Consider the following 12,496-nt stretch of genomic DNA (forward strand, 5'->3'; position numbering starts at 1 on the left):
AACATTTATGGTGCCAAATGTGTAAAGTGTGCATCTCAATCAAAAGAAATGGGGAAGCTTCAAATCACAAGTCCAAAAGAAGATGGGAGGCTTGAATCAAATTACAAATCCATCTCAATTGGCCCTCATATGCCTCTCATTTCATGTTCATTAATGGTGGTACCTAGTGTAAGCATGAAATCGCTCACTAAACTTACTTGGAGGATGACTTCAAATTACAAATTCATCAACCATGTGTCATTTCAAGGCTTACACTCATGTTCTTCATCAAGCTCGTGGAGAATCACCAAACACAATAAATGCCGATTCATCCACACTAAAGTCGAAGACCACCCACCACGTGACACTAGTTGTGATGTCGATTTGTTTGAGATCAAGTCTTCACGGCCTTAAAGAATTCACAAGAATGGTTCAAGATAATGTCACCACTCTTGATAAAATTCGACTTCAGAGAAATGAAGTAAGTCCAAGCCTTTAGAGAAACTAGAAAGCTCTCTAGCCAAAGCAAACACTAAACATACTTGTATTTTTGATCAAGATCATGGATAATCAACAAGCGCAAGAAACATGTGCTGATTCATCACCACTAAAGCAAAAGATCACTCACCATGTGAAATTGTTTAAGACCAAACCTCGATGGCCCTTGAAGAAACTTCCAACCCAATTCAGGATCAAGTGTTCATCACCCTTGGATCGAGTCCTATGCAGAGGGACCTCAAAGCATAGTTGTCAAAGTACATTCACTATGCAGAGGGACTTCGAAACGTACCTTCTACGCATGACAAGGACATTTATACGTTGCGCCTTAAAGTGGGGGCATTTGTAGACGTCTAAATTTCGATGAAGTAAATGTTCACCAACACATTAAAGTTTCAACATGTAAGGGCTTACGCTTGCATTGTGTGTCTCACAAATAGTAAACATGGCACATGACTCATCAAAACTATATGAGTCATCAAGAGTGACACGCGTCAACAACTGGTGAAAATTAATTAAGGAATTGTCTTTATTAATTCTTTAATTAATTTCATTTAAATCAAACTAACTAACTAATTTAAAATGCCAAATCAAGCCACTCAGTACTACAGTCTTGTGGTATTCCTCTTCACTTGTAAGTAAGAAACCTTAGATTCGAATCTCGTAAATGGTGAATTCAATACAAAATTAGGTTGTCCATTGTGTGGCTTAGCCGAACTCCCCCTCTCCCTAGTGTAAAATACATCGCTGTACTAAACAAATGACAAATCAAGGATGGCCAATTAAGGTTGAAATGTGATTGATTTATTTGATTAAATCAAAGATTATTTGATGAAGTTAAATCACGAACCAACCCCAAATCAAGTCCAAAAATCAAGACCAAGTCAAGCCTTAATCAAGACTTGGAGAGCTTATAATTATGAGGCTCGACAAAGAATGGGGCTCAGAAATACATCCACACACCTAAATGCTCAAAACTCTCAAGCCTCAAACACTCAAAAGATTAGAAAGCTCTCTACATTCTTTATCAGATCTGTAAAGAACCACCAAGTACCCCTACACGTGCCAGTTCCTCCATCGTCATAAGCCAAACCTTGCAGCATTTGCTCATTTGAGATCGTCACTGCGACCTTCGAATCAATAGCCATACACATATACTCTACAACCTCAGATGTTGTAAACCTAAATTTACATTAATGCAATTATTACTTTGTACACGTGTTATTGTTTCATTTGTCATAAGAAAATTGTGTTTATAATCACTCAATCAAGATGAGTGCAAGCTTTCCGATGCCAAAGGTTTGAGTAGTTATGTGACATACAAATACAAGGACGAAGCCATAAATTTGTATGGATGGGGGCATCCTTACACAATAAAGTCATAAATAAAAAAAGTTAAAGAATTTACTAGACAAAATACTTATATATTAATCCATAAGATTTTCATACAACATCTTACGATATCTCTCGACGTGTTTTCAGGTTCTGAAAGCATAGCATGACAACTACATTATCAATACCATCAAATATTTCTCTCTATAAAAACAACCATGTTATCATTCATCCATTGATCTCCAACAGATTTCTCAATCGATTCATCATAAATTTGATGGCCGAGAATGCTCTTTCAATGATGGGAGTAGCAACTGGAAGAGTTAAGATAAGCAAAGGCAACGAGAAGAGATATTGTCAACCAGGTAAAAGATTATGTTTGTTTGATAAGTTTAGCTAATATCCAAATTTAAGTCACATTTTTGAACAATTTTAAAGCAATGGCGCTTCAACAAAAACTAGATTAGGGGCAATAGAGAAGGGATTTCAGTTGGTATTTCAACATTCTTTTATCCCACGCAGCTTGAAAGACATCAAGGAATTCAAGGATGCATTTGACGCAGTTAAAGACAAAGAGGTTGTGGTTGCAGTGGCATCACCATATGCTGTTCGTGAAGCACTAATGGAGCGACCAAACTTCTTTCAATTAAAGAAAATAGCCCTCTGAGAAAATATGCTACAAATACTAGCTCTCCGTCTCCGCTAAAACTTTTGTAGTAGCATCTCAAATAATTAAGTAATATTATGCATGGTTTATTTACAAAAATTTTGAGAAGTCTGTTACGTACACAAAAGATTCTCTCTTGTAACCAAGACACAACTCTAATGGGGTCACTTGTTTAATAGATGCTTGTCACCTTTAGGCTTTTGGACCTATGCAACAACTTCACATCTTCCCAAGTGTAAAGATGACTTGGCTGACAAGGTAGTTAGTTTTAACCCCTTCATTTCCTAGACAGGTTTTGTGCTTCATCTTCATTCTTCTGAGCAGTAAACAATTTGCAGCAACTCTTAACAATTTGTACAAAAATATTGAAACATAGCTACAATTAATTTGTACAAGAAGCACGCTTCTAACTAATTTTGGTGGAGACTTAGTGTCACGAGACATAGCGCTAGAGATCATCTCTGATGGCCACGATGAAACAGGTGGAGCTGGAGTTGGAACAACTAGCGTGAAGGTTTGTTTAGAGAGCTATCAAAAAGTAGGGTCACAAACTTTAATTGGCTGAGCTACTTGAGAAGCTTGGGTAGCTCAGGGCTCCCAGTTGGCTGTATTATTTATTAATGCATCCATGTCATGGCCTTTCAATGTTTAGTAAGAAGCTTTCATCAACGATTCAAAATATGGTGTTGTCGGAATGGACTGACCAAAAAGCCAATGCCAAGGATATGTGAAAATTAGGGCGTACAGCTCCGAGTGATGAGAAAGGGGTTGTAACTTGTTGATGCGTTACGAATGTGACACATAAATTAAACCCTCTTTTTATCAATTGTAGTAAGTATGTAAGTAGGGATCGTTCTGGACCGGGGATTAGAAGGATTGTTAATCACTTGGCTTTGACTCAAAAACGTAAAAACAAGTTTAAAACACTATACTAGACTCAAAGAATGCAAAACTCAAAATAAGATAGATTAAGACTAAGACTAAACAAAATATGGGGGGATTGAGGTTTTGACGAAATTAAACTAAAATGGACAGATTGTAAAGAAAACAAATTGTAAATACGAATTTGATGGAATTGAATGGTTGGGAAGCTAGCTAAGGGGTTCATCTCCACACATGTTATACTTGCACACAAAACGATTTCTAATTGCTTTTCAATAAACCATGAATTCTCAACGCCCCAGATTAACCGTGAATTGCACTAATTAACCCTCAGATTTTCCTAATGTTATTGAATTGGATGATTGCATACGACAACCCAAAACATTCCCCACAAGTCCCCTACATGATTGCATAATAAATATACAAGCAAGAATCATTACGTTCTATGAAAACCATAAGCATTGACGAAGCACTTGTTACTATGATTGCATGAAACTTATGCCAAGAATTTACTTAACGCGATTGAGATCATCAACCTTTACTACTTATGAATATAATTCCATAACGATTAGGTGAAATTTCCTTATATCCTAGCATCCAATTTATGAATGATAATTAAGCGTGCACTCTCAACCAACACACACAAATCAATGTAATTCACATAGATAAGTAAATTGAATTCACAACTTATGAAACGTAATTAGAAGTAATCAAATCATATTGCAAGCGTAAACATGTATTTCGAATCCCCCCTAGCCAAGGGGGGCTTTAGTTCCTCATACGTACAAGACAAAGAGAATTGAAATTAAAAATTGAAATCGAGGAAAAGAAACACCTAAAAATTCCAACAACTCAAACTTGAATTGTATGAACATTTAGGCACTCTTCTCCTCCTCTTTGTTGTGGCACAAGGTCTAAGGATAGGTTTGGAGGGATGGGGAGTGGTTGGAGTGGCTGCAATGGAGGAGATATGGTGCAAAAATGGAAGGGAAGGCACGGCTAGGGGGTGTTCTAAGGGGAAGATGGTTGTTGTTGTGTGTTGTGAATGGAGGTGTGGGAATGCATGGTTTTATAGGGAGAATGGGAGAATATGTGGCTGAAATAATGAAGGGAATGCATGTGAAAAATAGCTAGGTTGGTTGGTGGAAAGCTGGAATTGTAAAAGGGGAATGCATGTGCACGGCAAGGTGTGGAGAAAGGGGTGAATGGCTGAATGTGGTGCAATGATGAAGGAATAATGTCATGGTGGCTGAAATGATGAAGTGGGATGGTTGGAATTAGGGGAATGCATGTGGAATGACAGCTAGGTTGCTTGGTGGAAAGCTGGAATTGCCAAGGTTATGCACGGGTTAGGCTTGTTTGGGTGCATGTGATGATTTATGTGGTGGGTTATGCACGGCAAGGCTGGAATGTGGTGCAATGATGAAGGAATAATGTCATGGTGGCTGAAATGATGAAGTGGGATGGCTGGAATTAGGGGTGAATGTGCACGGCAATGGTTGTGTGATATAGAAATGGGAGAAAATGGATGAATAATTAAGAGTGCATGTGGGTTATGGCTGAAATAGGTATGAGAAAGTAAGGTGTTTAAGTGTTTAAAATAGGGAACAAAGCCCTTCCTTGTATGGCAAGGAAGGGAGACACAAGGAAACACACGGAAATGCTTAAGGTTACAAGTTTTGTGACCTAGAATAGGTAGGAGCCCTTGATATTGCTGAAACTTGGAGTCTTTAATTTCGTCCATTCCTTTTGCTCCAAACATAAGCTATCCATTCCAAGTCCAATTTTGGTCCAAAATGCTCCAAAATGCATCTTTTTGCTTCCTTAGCCATATGAACCTAAAAACACACGAAAATGGCTTAAACTACTAAAACAACTAGGAATTAACAATATAAATGCACGAAAACAAGCTAAGTAAGTCGCCTAAATATGCTCCTATCACTTGTAAGGCAAGTAGTAGTAGAACAATGTATATGAGAAACATAGTAGAAGAAAATGAGAAAGAAATAAAATGAAATGCCCTCAGATGAAGAGAATTGGCTACAAACGTAGTTGATGAAGGTGGAAGCTCTCATAAAAACATTGATGACTACAGGTTCAACTTTAGCCACTGTTAAACCAGTTCTTCTCCACACAAAGATGATCCGTTTTTTTTATTGTAACTTTAACATGCTGATGATATTGGTAGATAACATGTCAATCACAAAACACATTTACATGTTATCATACAGAGGTAGATAGCATGTCAATAACAAAATGTATTTTTGTCCTTAGTTTCTGACGCGTTAGGTCATAAATGTCTCGTAGATATCCTAAGTTTTTCAGTTGTGGTACTCAAAATTGGGAGTCCCTTTTGCCTGCCTCCCTATAAGTTATTTCTGTTAAGAAACAATTTCAAACGTTTTATTGCGACTTTTGAGCAATTTAAACTTGTTTTATTTATTGCTAGGAAAGATTGTTCTTTACTATTAATAATAAAAACATGGTTTGTTTAGATATAGGATCATACAACTCATAATCTCGAATAAAAACCCACCTATGAATCAACATTCAATAAAAACCCAAAATTTAAATAAATTGCCACACAAGAAAACAAGTAACCTATTAATATAAGTTATTTACAATTTATGCCACAACTTTCTATAACTTTTCTCATACAACCATTATTAGCCAACCATTATGGCTAACGTTTTTAACAATTTCTTTTACCAGTCTAATAATGGATTAATATAATGCATTACAATATCTCTTAACTATATAACTTTAGATAAATTATTTTGCGAACACAGAAACATATATATAATAGTAAAACATAAAATAGAAGATACATTTTTTGAAAAGTTAAATTGTAGGTAAATTATATTCATACAAAAATAAATAGGGAATTGTTATTAGCACTCCAAAAATCTCATTCTACACTCCAAACTTTCTATATTAGGAAAGAAAAATACACTTGTGAGGAATGTAGAATGAGATTTTTGGAGTGTAAATAACACTTCCCAAATAAAATTGTAGATACACTATTGTTGTTAAAAAAGGTAAATTTTTTGTGTACTATTGTAGATACATTATTATCACAGTAGGTAAGTTAGTTTTGTATAAAATCAAAAAGTAGGTAAATTATATTCATACAAAAATAAAATTATGGATACATTATTGTTAAATAAGAACAGGTAAATTTTTATCCTAAAATTTGAACAACAGGTACATTGACACACCCCAACCCGAAATGTCCACTTGGACTTCGAACCGAGCCGTGCTGGCTAACACATGGAAGGTGACGAAGCCATAAAGTGTAGTGATGTGGAAAATGTGTATAAATTTAAACCATAAAGTGCCTAAGTAATAGAGTGCGCGGTGAGCGGGAATGAACCCATTTCACACGTGATGTCAGAGCATAAGTACAGTACAGTAAGATAGGGTGAGAACTCTACCATCGAAGGTAATCATCTACACCAAGATTTGTCAAGAATCCTCGTCAACATGCAAGCTCAGCAATAAAACCTAGAGGGGCGAAAAACAAGGGTGAGTGGGCCTAGAAACAAATCTTTGCAAAAATCCTTTTTGAAAACATAATAACCCCTCGCTGTAAAACCAGTATAGTTTCCAAAATATATATACTACGTATAATACGAAAATACGTACCGTAGCCTACAAAATCTCAAGAATTCATTATGGCACAATATCTCATAAATAAGGGCATGACATCCATAATCACAAAATCTCACATAAGCAACATATCATATCGGGTGCTCATTGACACATACTAGCACATGAGTTCATGCAGAGATATTCTAACATGAACATGATTGGGTGTAATAATAATATACACTCTAGTACTACAATCACGTGAAAACTAACACTATGCGCAACACATACAAGTCGAAGTTGCCTATGGCAACCTGTACGACAAGACTGGCAACTACAATGGATTCAAAGTGAGTGTACTGTGCAATGTGCAATTACACATGAAAGACTTGCCCTAGTCTGGGTGAGTACTAACATCAGTGCAGCAAACGATAAGCACATAACATCAATATAGTCATACCACAGCCATTCAACAATTCTAATCAATATTGTACTATTCATGACCATAAATATAATCAAGGCATCTCCTTATAGTAAGCTTACTTGTGCATCACGTAGAGAATTTATTAATAATTGTATATATGGAAACTAACCAATATATATCAAAGAAAAGACCCACTCACAGATCATATCGGCTAGTCGAACCCACCTCGTAGTATCGAGAGTCCTTGCAATGCATTTCACCTAGAAATGAAACCATTTAGGTAAATATAACGTGCTAATGAAATTACGCGTTTTCATACAAAGTATGGCTAATAAATGAACTATCCTAAAACAGTCGAATTTCGAAAAACGAATGGCAGATTCTGAATCAGAGCGTCAAAATACGCTAATTAAGAGGGTCCCCGTCAAATTTTACAAAAAGTCAACGGTCAACCCTAAAAGCCAACTGATGTATTTATTATCTGGGACAACTCACTAATCAATATAGGCCCACTCAGCCCTACAGAGTCTCTAGTAATACTGATTTTAATATTTAAGATCAATTTGTAACATATTGTTCAAAAGTCAAGTCTCTATCAAAGGTGAGGTCCACAACCCTACACAAGTCAATCTGGAACATTCGTACATGGATTTCCGATCCGTAACTTCCCAAAGTCCACACTATGCTTCTAAAACAACATACTAAAACTTCTTTACGATCCAACAGTTGGATCTCCGCCAATCGCAAATTCAAGTGGCGGTCAACGTTGGATTTCACAAACTTTAGAAATTCTATTTGGGTAGATCTATACGTCATATTCTTAATCCATAAGTTTCTAATGTCCATAAATATTATGTACTATCACATATTAAAGTTTGGTGTCGATCCAACGATCGGATGGTCCGTTCATATAATAACCAAGTGGCGGCCAACTAGGCGGTCCACTATGAAACTATATTAAAACATCAGGATTTCACTAAATGGATGTCAATTATGGAATTGGGGCATAAAATTAGCCTAGGATGGTCAGGTGGGGTCTCGGCCCACGCACTGCCCTGACCTGTCGAAAAAATCAACTATTTCCAAAAATTACCAAGTTTCACAGAAAGGAAGATCTCAATTAGTAGAGCAAGTTTTATACTTGTGGCCAAGTCCAATTTGGCCGGAAAAATCCCCAATTTCATCAAACTTGCCAGAAACCCTAGAAATGGGTGGCTTCGATCCGCCATCTTCGGTGCTCCGCCACACTCAAACATGTTTGGGCTTTGTTCCTAACCTCTAGAGGAGTGTTTTGGTGGTGGTAATTGAATGAAATCATTTCAGAATTGATGGATCTTGGGCAAGGGTTTCCGCGGCACCCACGGGTTCAAACTTCGTGAAATTGTAACCAATTCTTGATGATTTTCGCTAGAGTGGGATTATGGGATGTTATAATGAGGTTTAGTGGTGATGGGAGGTTGAGGAAAGCCAGAAAAATGGATGGAAAATTATCGAGAAATTCGCCAGAACTCAGGTCGGGTCGCGGGTCTTCAAAGCGATCTGATTCCCTCTCTTTTTTTTCTTTTCTCTCTTTTCCCTTCCCTTCTCTTGTTTCTGATTGGGCAACCCCCCAATCCCTCATTTTCTCTCATCTCCCTTTCATCCCAGCCGTCCATCTCTCTCCTTTCTCTTCTTTCCTTTCATCCCAGCCGTCCATCTCTCTCCTTTCTCTTTTTTCCTTTCATCCCAGCCACACACATGGCACATCACATTACTCCAAAAAATCTGGAGCCTTCTAGGGTGAAGGTTAAATTTACTAGAATGCACCCGACTTTAAACGTTAGTAACTCCTTTGTTATAGCTCCAAATTACGTTCCGTTTACACTCATGCGCTCGTATCGACGAGTACTACGCAAATAGGCTAAAAGAATGAGTCATACGTCTCTCTAAACAATGGTCAACGGAAGTTAAAATCCTTACCTCTAGAGGCATTTTCATCGATTCACACTTTTAAATTTTATATTATCGTAAAATTAGGGACGGGTTGTCACATACATTATTTTATTGATAAATATTTTAAAAGATGGACTATTTCACTAAAAAAATGTATTGAAATTGAAAAATGTTGTTAAGATTAAGAAAACTTGCCAAATTAATTCCTATATCAAATTAGAAGCAAATTTTATGGAGTGAAAGAAACATGAATCAACCAAATTAATTATAAAACATGGAAATTTTGAATTCTCATATAACATGCAATGCATTTAGAATATTAGTACCATTTTTATTTTTTTTATTTTTGTAAAATCATTAATCCTCCTTAAAATCTACATATGTTTACTTGTGCACATTAAACATGCAAAAGGAGGTATTTTAGGCATTCGAAAAATTTTAAATGTGTAAAGTCAAACATAATTAATGAATTTGCTTATGTGAAGTCTAATCATTGGGTTTTATTCGAGTAAAAAACTTATGTTAGGTTTTATATGAAAAAAAAAAAATTAAGTTTGAAGAATTAAAGTCATATTTTCAGTAAAAACATATGCTTATACAGGCTTTCGATTTAGACTTTATTAGAACCTTGTTTCCTCCTCATTCACAAATTTTGGTTAAACACACACAAATACACATGATTTAAAACACAACAATGATACTATCACGTGATACTTTCGACGCATTCATATCCTTGCGTATTTTGTTTGTCAATACTATATCTTAAAATGTAAATCCGTCGATGCCATAATGTGTAAGTTCATACCTACAAATTATATATCCAACCAACCAACTCAAACTAGGGAATTGTTATGCATTAGGAAGTACATTATTTCTTATTGCATAAACCATGTCTCGACTGCATCTGTTTTTTTTTTTTTTTTTTTTTTTTTTTTTACAAATAATAAGATATTATATCAATGGCTTATTTACAAATCTGTAATCAGAATAAGGAGAATTAGATTGAGCAGGAATTGAAATGAGTAGGATTAGAATCAAGTTTCTGTTAAATTGGTTATTTAAATATTTCTAAATCACAATAAAAATAAAAGTTACTCCAAACCGAGCTTAAAAGATCAACTTGACTAAACTCATATTCAAAATAAATGAGTCATTGGCTTAGCATCAATATTTTATAAAGAAAATGGAATAGAAAGATTTACATAGGGCTGGTTTGAGTCGGGATCCCGAACTGAAACCCAAAACTCGAATCCCAAACCCAAAGCCCAAATCCTAAACCGATCTATTCGGGACAGGATTTCAAAACCCGAAACCGAACCAAAGTTTTGGTATTCCCGAATTTCGGGTTTAGGGTTTTGACCTACTCCAACCCTTGGAGTAAAACTCAAATGTTAGGTTCTAAACTTGCCCCAATGTCACATCCAGGCCCGGGGGGTGGAGGGGGACCACTTCCCAGGCCAGACTCCACCGTAGCACAATATTGTCCGCTTTGGGCCCCCAGCACACCCTCATGGTTTTGTTTCTGGGAACTCACACAAGAACTTTCGAATGGGTCACCCATCCTCGGAGTACTCTCGTGCGTTACTCGCTTAACTTCGAAGTTCCCATGGAACCCGAAGCCAGTGAGCTCCCAAAAGGCCTTGTGCTAAGTAGGGATGGGAATATACATATAAGGATGACTCCCCTGGGCGATGTGGGATGTCACAATCCACCCCCCTTAGGGGCCCGACATCCTCGTCGGCACACACGTGACCAGGGTTAGGCTCTGATACCAAATTGTCACATCCCGGCCCGGGGGGACCACTTCTCGGGCCAGACTCCACCATAGCACGATATTGTCCGCTTTGGGCCCCCAGCACACCTTCACGGTTTTGTTTCTAGGAACTCACACGAGAACTTCCTAATGGGTCACCCATCCTGGGAGTGCTCTCGTGCGTTACTCGCTTAACTTCGAAGTTCCCATGGAACCCGAAGCCAGTGAGCCCTCAAAAGGCCTCGTGCTAAGTAGGGATGGGAATATACATATAAGGATCACTCCTCTGGGTGATGTGGGATGTCACACCCAACTTGCTCCAACCCTTGAGACAAATATGAGTTTTAACCCGAAACTCATTTATGGGGCAAATTTAGCCCAGGATTCCCCCTGAGTTAGTGGAGCTGGCCCACCATATATGTGTACCTTTTTTAATTTTATATTTATTAATTCATTGAATCCAACGGCTAAAATCTAATTTGATCAAATCTAACGGTAAAAAAAAAAAAAAAAAATATATATATATATATATATCTAACGGTCCAAATTTAAGGGGATCTTTTGATATGGGTCCAAAGTAATTAAAAATTGGACCTATTTCAAAAGTCAAAAGTCACTAAAAATTAGACATATTTCAAAAGGTAGCCTATAAAATTGGACCTATTTCAAATTTTCCCAAATTTAAATCCAAAAACTAAATTAATTAAAAACTATTTTATTTGTTTCATATTCTTTCATAGTGTTCCACGAGTTTCATGATGTCAGTTTAGAGATTTTTTAATATTTTTTGGAATCTAAATATTTTTAGGTTGAAATGTTCATAAAATTAAATTAGGATAGTCTACATAATTTTCTTTTTCAAAAGTTACTTTAATAAAAAAAATATCCTAAATTGATTTTTTAATATTCTCGGACTAAAAATTTAACCCAAAATGGTTGGATGAGTATTTTAGATTTTAACCCAAGGGTTGGAGATGGTGTTAGGATGAGTATTTTATAAATGACACATTTTCATAATAAATGAGTCATTGGCTTAGCATGTGTATTTTATAAAGAAAACCAATGAAAATGGCTTCAAATATTTGCATTTTAATAAATAAAAAATCATCTAATAACTTTATTTAATGATAAGGACAAAAGATTAAAAATTAAAATAAAATATAAACACAAAAAGGCCAACTCGCACTAGGCACATCCCCCCACCATCCCCCATTTTCACACTCCCCTCTTTTCTCCCATTGTTGGCTACATTAACATATTATATATATATATATATTTAGAATTGAAAAAAAAAACTTCAAACTAAATTCCATTCCCTAGTTTTATTTTTGTGGTGTTGTTTTTCAATAGTAGTCCAGATGACGAAATATTTTTTTAATGTGCGCAGAATACGGGGTGGTACACAACGTGTCTATATACAAGTGGTGATATTCTTGTGTTA

Source organism: the organism of the source record quoted next, unplaced genomic scaffold (assembly GCF_019419815.1).
Source record: "Pyrus x bretschneideri cultivar Hongxiangsu unplaced genomic scaffold, Pyrus_bretschneideri_v1 Contig64, whole genome shotgun sequence".
In the NCBI taxonomy this organism is placed as follows: Eukaryota; Viridiplantae; Streptophyta; class Magnoliopsida; order Rosales; family Rosaceae; genus Pyrus; species Pyrus x bretschneideri.